The sequence below is a fragment of the Sprattus sprattus genome (genome assembly GCF_963457725.1).
Source record: "Sprattus sprattus genome assembly, chromosome: 2".
Lineage (NCBI taxonomy): Eukaryota > Metazoa > Chordata > Actinopteri > Clupeiformes > Clupeidae > Sprattus > Sprattus sprattus.
The window spans coordinates 11,056,814-11,066,450 of record NC_137921.1 but is presented as its reverse complement, the minus strand read 5'-3'; positions in this window follow the sequence as shown (position 1 = coordinate 11,066,450).

Genomic DNA, 9,637 nt, shown 5'->3' with positions numbered 1-9,637 from the left:
GTAAAATAGAACATTTCTCTCTTTCGTTTTTTTTGTCTTTGTTTGTTTGTTTGTTTTCTAAGTGCTCAAGCACCACCGCACTGTGAATCCCTATGACAACTGGAACTGGCCTGCCAACATCTACATCTGGCTGGTATTTTAAGACTGGTGAGTAGAGCGTCAGCAGCCACTCTCTCTCTCTCTCTGCGAAAGTGGGTGTGGAGATGGCTGAGGAGATGCACACAAGATGGCCTTCTCCTCCGAGCTGCTAATTGTATGCAGGCAGTAAATGAGCCAGCCCAATAAATGGCAGCTGAGACGGTTTAACAGAGTGAACAGGGCCTGAGCGAGGGAGGAGGGCTTCGCCGGACCGACCGCAGGCAACCGGGGGGAGGGGCAGGGTCGGCAGATTGATGGCTGGCAGACAGTGCGGTTACTGACCTTGCTGGATGGTATTGGTAGTCCCTGGAGCAAGGCTATGGTTCCTCAGCCGCGCTCCTCCTCCTCCCCCTCCTCACCCAGACCTTCCAACCCCAACCCCTTTCTCGATTTTTCTTCAAGGAGGAGGGGAGGGAAAGATCAATACAGAGAAGTGGACCGGTAGAGAATTATGGCTGGTGTTACCATCCCATTTTGCCATATAATTCCTAACCTGGTCAGGGGTCTCATTGCTTTTTTTATTAGGGGCAGCATGACCTGCAATACTATGACCAGTATGATGTTTTTGTAGTCGGGGTTACATATGGCTAGAACCTTTTGCCTGTTCAAGGCCTACAGGTAGAGAGCAGGACAGGTTCTGTTTGTAGATATTGCAAACTCACTGTCAGACTGCAGAAATCCTTATGATACTAAAAGATAGGAACATAGACCCAGATGAAATTGGATCAGCTTATAAGGGAATGTGGTTTGATGTTATTCTGCCTCGGCCTGTACAGGCAACCATGTTGCCACATTATGCGTCTTCTAAGAAATATGAGAGCACGTCATATAAAAGACTCAGTCCCCCTGGGCCATCACATGAAAGGATTAGAGAAAGATGCTTAAAAGGTTGAATAGTTCATGACTTCTGTCTGGTTACAACACAGAAGCATGTCGAAACAGAAGAAAGCCGACATACATGTCTAAATGTGAGAATGATCAAAATCTGTTGAGTGCTACAAGACAGGATTGAACCTGCCAAGAATGACTGCACAGTGTACAGGAAATGATTAAACGTTTCATTATCTCTCTAAGCACAGCTACAATCGCAAATGAAAATGACAAAGCTGTTTTAATAGGAGAACCTGCAGTTGGCTAAGGTCAAGAGATGTCAAGGTCACCAATATCACCAGGACTGAGGAAACACCAGCACACCCACACACATAAATTCCATCCTACAGTATGTGTGTGTGCCTATATGTGCGCCTGTGCTTTCCTTGACAGCTGAGTGATAGGTTTGTCAATAGCAACCAGGCATAACCTTGTGCCCAGAAACCCCCTCATCCTCTCAACCTTGGAGACAGTTGCCATGGATACTAGGGGCAGGCCTTGTTGTGTTGCCTAGTTTTTGTATTTTATGGCACCTTGAAGAAGCGGAGGTAGCTCCAGTGAATGTCACCTCAAGCTTACCTAAACAGTCACCAGATTATATCTCACATGCCGGGTCTATCTCATCATTCCTTGCAGGATGGTGGTTTGAAATGAAGCATGATGTGCCAAACTGAACTGTATTTGCTCAGAAATAATGACATAAATAACATCCAAGAGACTTTGAAAGCCACAATATGTCACTTGAATCTTTGCCGAGTATTTGTACAGGGCGCAAAATTGAGGTATGAGCAAATACAACAAAGGCTGTTATACGTGCTTCAAACCAAATAGGGCTAAAAAAAAAACTAATCGAATTAACTTAAGGCAATTTGTTAAATAACTAGCTGTAGGAATTGATGATAAATACATATCCATAACCATACAAAGGACAGTGTTAATTTCCCTACTGAGGTGATTAGGGGATTTCAGCTTGATCTTTAATGGGAGGGTATTTAAGAGTCAGGGCCATTTTGTTGATATGGGATGAAGCTGCCGTCGAGGTAATTGCAGAAGAGAGGTGGAGAGAATGATTGAAGAACCCTATGCAAAGAAGAAGGGGAGGTTCAAGGGGACCGAGGCAGAAGAGGGGAAAAATCAGAGATGGAGGAGCAAAAGGCAAAAGAGAGGAAAAGAGAGACTGTGTGATGGATGCCAGGGTGGGAGACAATAGACGCAGGAAGACACACATTAACATAGATGGAAAGAAGAGAGGAAGGTGAAGGAAGTGGAGACGATGAGAGAATGCGAAACAGAGTGAGAGAGAGACAGGAGAGCTAAGGGAGAGGAGGGTATTTAGTATGCAAGGCCGAGCTGCCCCATCTGCTTAGAGCAGCAGTCCCTGTCGTATAACTGTCTCTGGGCCGCGGGCTGCATAAAGAATGTCTCCGATTTGATGTAATTCTGCGAAAATTAATGACAGCTTTACTCGCTACTGGCCCTCAGGGAATGATTAGTGTTTGATCGTCCATCTGATCAGCGACCATGCCCGCTCCGATGCCGCATGGCAACGCCTCATCAGGGCATAGCCTTGTGCCGGCATCTTGGATCAACAACAACACGCACATGGGCTGCCATGCCAAAACATCATCCCAGACGTTGCATTACAAAGCACAGTTTGGGGCATCACTCACGCAGGATGGCGACGGAATGCCCCTCCATGTGTATCCCAAAAGGATACCACAGGCATACACAAGATGCAAACCAATACCTCTCCCTCCAACCGATCTATATGCCCCTCATGTCCACACACACTCACACACACACACACACACACACACACACACACACACACACACACACACACACACACACACACACACACACACACACACACACACACACACAGAGAATTCAGTAAAACACACAGTAAATATATACTCTACGGGTGTATATTATGATGCGAGTGAATTTTGATTGTGCAACAATTATGGCATCAGATCAGAGTGTAACAACAGTTACCCGGATGATGTACTACAGTGGTGGTTGCTTACTGTGGCTCACCGTTTTGATTTCCATATTTCCGAAATTTAAAAAAAAAAAGGTAGATAACAGCAGTGGTTTACTGGCAACTTCAACTCCAACAGAGAATATAAATCTGTAGCATAATTGCTGCATAATATGTTTTCATTGGAATACTGTAGAGATATCATTGATACATGTTTGTTACATTGTGGGTTGTTTGTGTATAACTTCACAAATTGTCATAGCTAGCTAGTAAGTTAACATGTAAAGTTCATCTATTCACTTTTATCAATTGGGCTTTAGTATTCTAAAATCTTGTATAGCATGATATTAGCAAGCTAGTTAGCTAGCATTCGGTATTCTTTCATTACTGTAAGTAGAACTGTAAGCTATCATGCCAAGCATGACAGAGACAGAGATGGACAGTATTTCAATTAAACGTGTTTAAAATACGTATTTAATTACTTTTTGTCATTGGTATTTTGTTGCACAGAAAAAAATTAGATGCATTTTGTAATAAAATACTTTTATTTGTGTATTTGAAAAGCTTAAAATACATTATTTAAACTGTCATTTTATTTTCTAATAAGACACATTTTTTATCTCCAGGTTTAAACCGTAAAGAAACGGAACAACAATTAGCCTAATCACAGGTCTTTTATCTGATCCAGCCTAAATTTTCCCACCCATCTTCTGTGAAGACCTGCCCACTCTGCCTCTGATGGGCTCTGACCCTGATAGGTATCCACCATCTCACTCCTCTCATGCATAAACCTGGGCAATTTAACCAACAAAGGCAACGAGCAATGGTGTAGTCCAGGGTATACGCAGGTATATATTTTTTATTTTTCAGTCAGCATTGAGTATAACCACTTCTCAAAACAGGGCGTTTATCCTGTGCTGTATGGGCTGCTTCAACAAATTAAGAGTATATCCACTTCTCCAGGGACCACTACACCACTGGCAACGAGTACCCAATCAGAGGCGAGTGGGGAAGTTGTATTATACTTTATAGTTGTCGGTCCATGCGCAGCTGGTGCCCTTGTTGTGTATTGGTCACAAAAAAATCAAAGGGTACAAGGGGCCTTGTACATAGAGTCCCACGTACACCCTCTGATGATAAAAGTTGCCTACCCTTGTGTACTTGCAGACACGCAAAGTATAACACTGGCAACACACGCACTGTGCACTGCTCTAATTCATTTGTGTTTCTCATTACAAGTAGCATATGAAAAGAATTGGCTTTGGTGTTTGGTGCAAATTTCAAAATATCAAAATGTTATCAGATATTGCATGCTAAGGCAAGTTACTGAATGACACTAATACAAGCAATTAGCAAACACATTCTGGAAAATCATCAGTTTGTATAGAATGTCTTTTTTGTACTTTGAAATTACAAATGACTTAGTATTTTGATTAAATAAATGTTCTCATACCAGTATTTTGTATTTTATTTTGATACATTTAATGAGGGTGTCTTTGTGGTTCGTAAGAAGACACCTTTTGATGTATTGTGCCCATATCTGGCAATATACATGTTTTCCGGCAGTTATTGCCATCTGCTTATTTTTCAGAATCAACACCAGCTAGCTACATTGTTTAATTATTTGGACAACTTTTACAAAATGCAGACATGAGGAGAAAATATGTAAGAGGAGTGTCCCTACCATGGCTGTAAAGTATAACCCCCTGGCCCCTGTGAGGTGAGGGGGCCCCACAGCCGAAACAGACCCTGCCTGCCACCACCTGTCAAACCAACGTTTCACATAAGTATCCTCACTATGAAATACATTCAAATTTGCCTGCCCTGTGCTGCAGGAAAGGGCATAGGCGTCATTTACGCCGGGGACATGCCCCCAGCACTTTCTGAAATCACCAATTTCATCCACTCCACTATTGACAACTGAAAATCAAATCTCCCTACAGTGAATAGAAGGCTTCTCAAACTATTTTGTATATATCTGTTGAAAGCAGTCGGAAGCAATCATTGTCTTTCCAGTGCATTATGTTAGCTACATAGATGCATGCTCTTGTATCAAATGTCAGAAAAGTCTTGTTAACTTCTTTTTAACATAATTTGTAAGTGTTTCTACTATCACAAGCTTGGTTCTGTTTTCCATGTCCACATAAAACAAAGTGTTGCTGTATTATAGTCGGATAAGATGTAGCCTAATGACACTAGCAACTCTGGTTAGGCTAATCTGAACTAGCTAGCTAAATAGGCCTACTAGATCACCATGTCTAGCATACATTAATTATGCTTAATATGGTTGGTCACTGGCGAAGTGTGCATAGCATGCATACAGCTAAGTTTGTTCGACCCATCCAGCAGTTGCGTTATTTTATTGATAGCTGATGTATGGCTAACATCATGAACCGATAGTCTCTGCTGTGAAGTACGTAGGACTTGATGTTTGGATGTCATCTGTGGACAGAGAATTGGCAAAGTTTTTTTTATTTATCTAAATGAATCACACATATGAATTTAATATATTTGTTAATATGCTAAATAAACAAATGAGGACAATTTAGTAATTTGGCTCATTTAATTTTTGTTCATTTTATTATAATTATACCTGGTTCTTAGTGTGATATATAAGAATAATAATAAAAATGAAACCATCATTTCAAAATGTATTAGGGATGTTATTATATTGAATGTAAGATGAAACATACACACACACACACACACACACACACACACACACACACACATACACATAGGGATATCATTGAGCAGGTTGTGTGGAAGAGCAGGGTTTGAATTTAGTGACAGTTGGAAAGCATGGGGTAAGGTTACATTGTTGGAGAGTAACCAGCTTTGTTCACGAGGAAGAAGAGGAAACTAGAAGAGCAACAGTGGCCTCTTAGGCAAAGCAAGGGCAATGGATGAACTGGCATGTTCTTAAGAAGAGGAAGATCAGCTGTAGAGAATTGTGGGCTATGGTTGCTAACCACATTAAATTGTTAGAGCCGCTCATGATGTCCCCCTTATTCCGCAGAACCTCAGTCAGTGGGTGGGTGAAGAGAGAAACTGCAAGTTGTGTATGGGTGTTGACTCATATTGAAACATATTCTATCTGGGTGTAACAGTAGCTTAGCCCAGTGTCGTTACACGTAGAGACATAACCAGGGTTTAAAGCTCTGCACCATGTCCTGCCACTCACCCCATAATTCTCACTTCTCATTTATTTATTTCCTATCCTTCATTGGCATAGCATTAACATGTTGGTTTGAAAATAAAGGTGAACTCTTTGAGAACTGGGCCAAAGTGCAGGATTGGAGATTGCTGACTAATGTTGGACGCTAACTTCAAGTTCCACTGTGTATTGTTCTGACAGCGATGACGCCAGATATGGGGTTGTATTCTGACTGTGAGTGCATTGTTTACTTTATTGAGTTAATGATACCCTTTGAAGATGTGATTGAGGACGCCGTTGAGAAGGCAAAGGCAAGGAAGAGGATGTTTGCAGAGCTGCTGGCGGAAGCCATGGAACGAGATTGGCAAGCAGACACAAGACCAGTGGTGTTGGAGGCTTTGCAGCTAAATCAACCAGAACACTTCTGACGGATTTAGGTTTTTCGAGGACAGTCACTCAAAGGAGATGCATGAGGCTGCAAAAAAAAAAAGCCAGTGGTTATGGCAGAGGAGCTTCCAGACTCGTAATTCAAAGATTTGAATTATCCTGTGTTACGCTCACAGTCATGTGAATTATCCTGTATTACGCTCACAGACATGTGAATTATCCTGTATTACGCTCACAGACATGTGAATTATCCTGTATTACTTGAAGAATCCCTTTGTCACAAGATGTTTAGGTGCCTAAGGGGACCAGGGTTCATATCCCATTTTATTCCCTAACCATAATCCACTTGAAGGTTCATCCTTGGGGAAGGTTGTTGCGTACTTGTGTATCAGTGAGAGGTTTGGTGGTAAGTCCCCAACCAATAGCAAAGAAATAAATAATACAATAATGAAATAAATATACTGTTTATATATACTATATATAATGTATTTATTTTATATGCAATACACACACCTTAACGCTTGCCTGATGAGCAGGAACTCCAAAAACCTGCCAATTTCTTCATACAATTATGATAATCTATATTCTCTGTAAGCATCAATAAGGCTTTCCTCGTTGGTGTAGATAACAACACTGAGGTAAAAGCTCCTAGAATGTTTTGGTCATTTGACTATGTAGTATACTACCTGATGGGCTATACACTGTATACTAAGGTGAGGAATAGCATGTTGTACACAGTATTATACTGGGCCAGTATGCAGTATGTAGTAACCAGTATGACATTCCCAACACAGCACTGGTCTCTCTGTGGCTATTTTTATACTTATTTTTACAACATGCCACTTTATGGTATTTGTGATTGGAAGTGGTTAGTCTTCCAATCAGATGGGAAATGGATTGGGAATTGTGCAGGACAGGGAATAAAATTGATCCTTGAAATGGATGCTTGGGGAATTCAGTCCTTGGGGAATAGAAGAGGGCTAGTCCCCCTCCCTTCCCCCCTCCAGTCTAATCTTGTCCTGCTCTTTGCTTTGAACCATCTATTCGCACAGTTAGCTAAGTACTGGTCTGAGACCAGTGTGACTGACCTCTTCTTTACTACCATTGCAAGAAAAAATATGGTAGCTGACCGCAGAACAGTATCATGCATCCCCCAGCTCATCCCATCCCCCACTTCCACTGGAGTTCCGTCTGCTCCCTGTCCAGGTCCAGGGCATTTACAAGCCAGCAGGGCATTTCTTTTTTACTGGGGCATCCTGGTGCGTTGCTCTGTGAGCCAGCCACATTAAATACGAAGCTCCCCGTCCTATCACGGCAAAGCCAATTGCCCTCTATCAGGGCCTGTCAGTCCCGCCGCATGGCTCCACTGGGCTTTTCTTGTGTTATGCGCCGTGGTGAAATAAAAGAAAAATTAAAAACAGATATCAAAGCAAAGCAACAAATAAACAAGTGATTGACCACACTAGAAAAGCCAGCGGAGAGTGACTCGGGGACGCGAGGAGCTGCAGAGACGGAGGAGAACGCAAATCTACAGATGCTATAATATCGCACAAAATCTCATTCGTATTAAAGTGGGAGGATTTCATGCACAAAGAATACTTTTGTCATTTATCATAAACAGTTACGATGTTTCCCCCGTCCCTCTAAGGATCTTTGCCATACACATTGGAATGCTCTGAAAACCAGAGGAAAAACATTACTCAGTCTGTGTTAATATTATTATTTGCCTGATTTGTGGCAGGAGGCAGTGTTTGAGTTAATACTTCATGTTCTCATGACTCTGCTATGGTGTGGACAGAGTCCGGCTAATGCCTGCAGCTACACCTGCCCCCTAAACAGGCCTAAGGCTCGCACACTCTAATGAATCGACCAGCGCAAAGGTATTGTTTGATGAGTTAATTAGATGGAGGAGATTTAGTGTTCGATTTACTGTGCTAGTGTCTATCAGCGCTCGTGGAGGGAGCTCCATTAATTTGCCATCTGAGGAGAGAGTGCTCTGGAGTCTCACCAAAGCTGAGTGGCAGCACTTTGGCCCGGCACCTGGATTGGCAGAAAAAGGTACCAGGCCAGACTGCAGGGCAGATTGGCCTGCTGACTTTGATAGAATTGAGACGTTTGCAATGGTTGTCTGTCACAATAACTGCAAATAAGCCAGGGTAAGCAAGAGCGAGACAGCAATGGAAATTATGCCCGCGCATCTGCTGAGATGGACTGCATCCACGGTAACTTCAAAGCCAACTTTTCCTATTTTTTACTTGTTATTTACCTCTTTTGTCAGTCATCTTTTTTTTTCCCAGACATGAGCTCAGGCTCTGCACCATGGCCCGCCACTCTCTCCTCATCATTCTGTCACTTCTCATTTCTTTTTTTCCTGTCCCTCATTTCCATAACTCCATATCTCATCCCACCCCCCACTCTCTCGCTCGCTCTCTCTGTCTGCCTTCCCTCCCTCCCTCCCTCCCTCCCTCCCTCTCTTCTCATTTTATATTTTTTGGCTGCGATGGAGACCTTTCTCAGCGTTCTGACCTTTCAGGTTTTAAATTAAGCCCCGCTGCGGCATGTCTCTCTTCATAGTCCGCCGGTTACGAGCCGCCAGAGGACCGCAAAAAAATAACGATTCTGATGAAATGACCCCTTTAAAAAGCTCTTCCAAATTCCTCTTCCATTTTTCTTTCCCCCCCTTCTCTCTCCCACCCCCCCCCCCTTCCTCATGTGCAGGCACATTAATATTCACACTAATGAGAAGCATCCTTAGCTGTCGTTTCACAAAATATGAAACCAGGGCAGAGATGCATGCAAACTAGGCACAGAGTCATGCCCACAAGCAGAGGGAGTTGAATAAGAAGCCACAGATATTTGGTTTTGTTCATGTGATGTGGGAAAGCCATGCTCAGTGGGAGATTTTATGTTGGCTTAAAAAGTCATTATTCTATGTCTTTCGCTTCAATTCACAGATGGATATAGGTCAGAGTAGATGTCAGTGATTTCTGAACGACCACAAACAACCACATGCCTCAGCATTTTCTTTGCACACACAAAGACACGCTCAAAACCGAAACAATAGTACAAGTGTTACAACTTCCTATCATGGTGTTGCATCC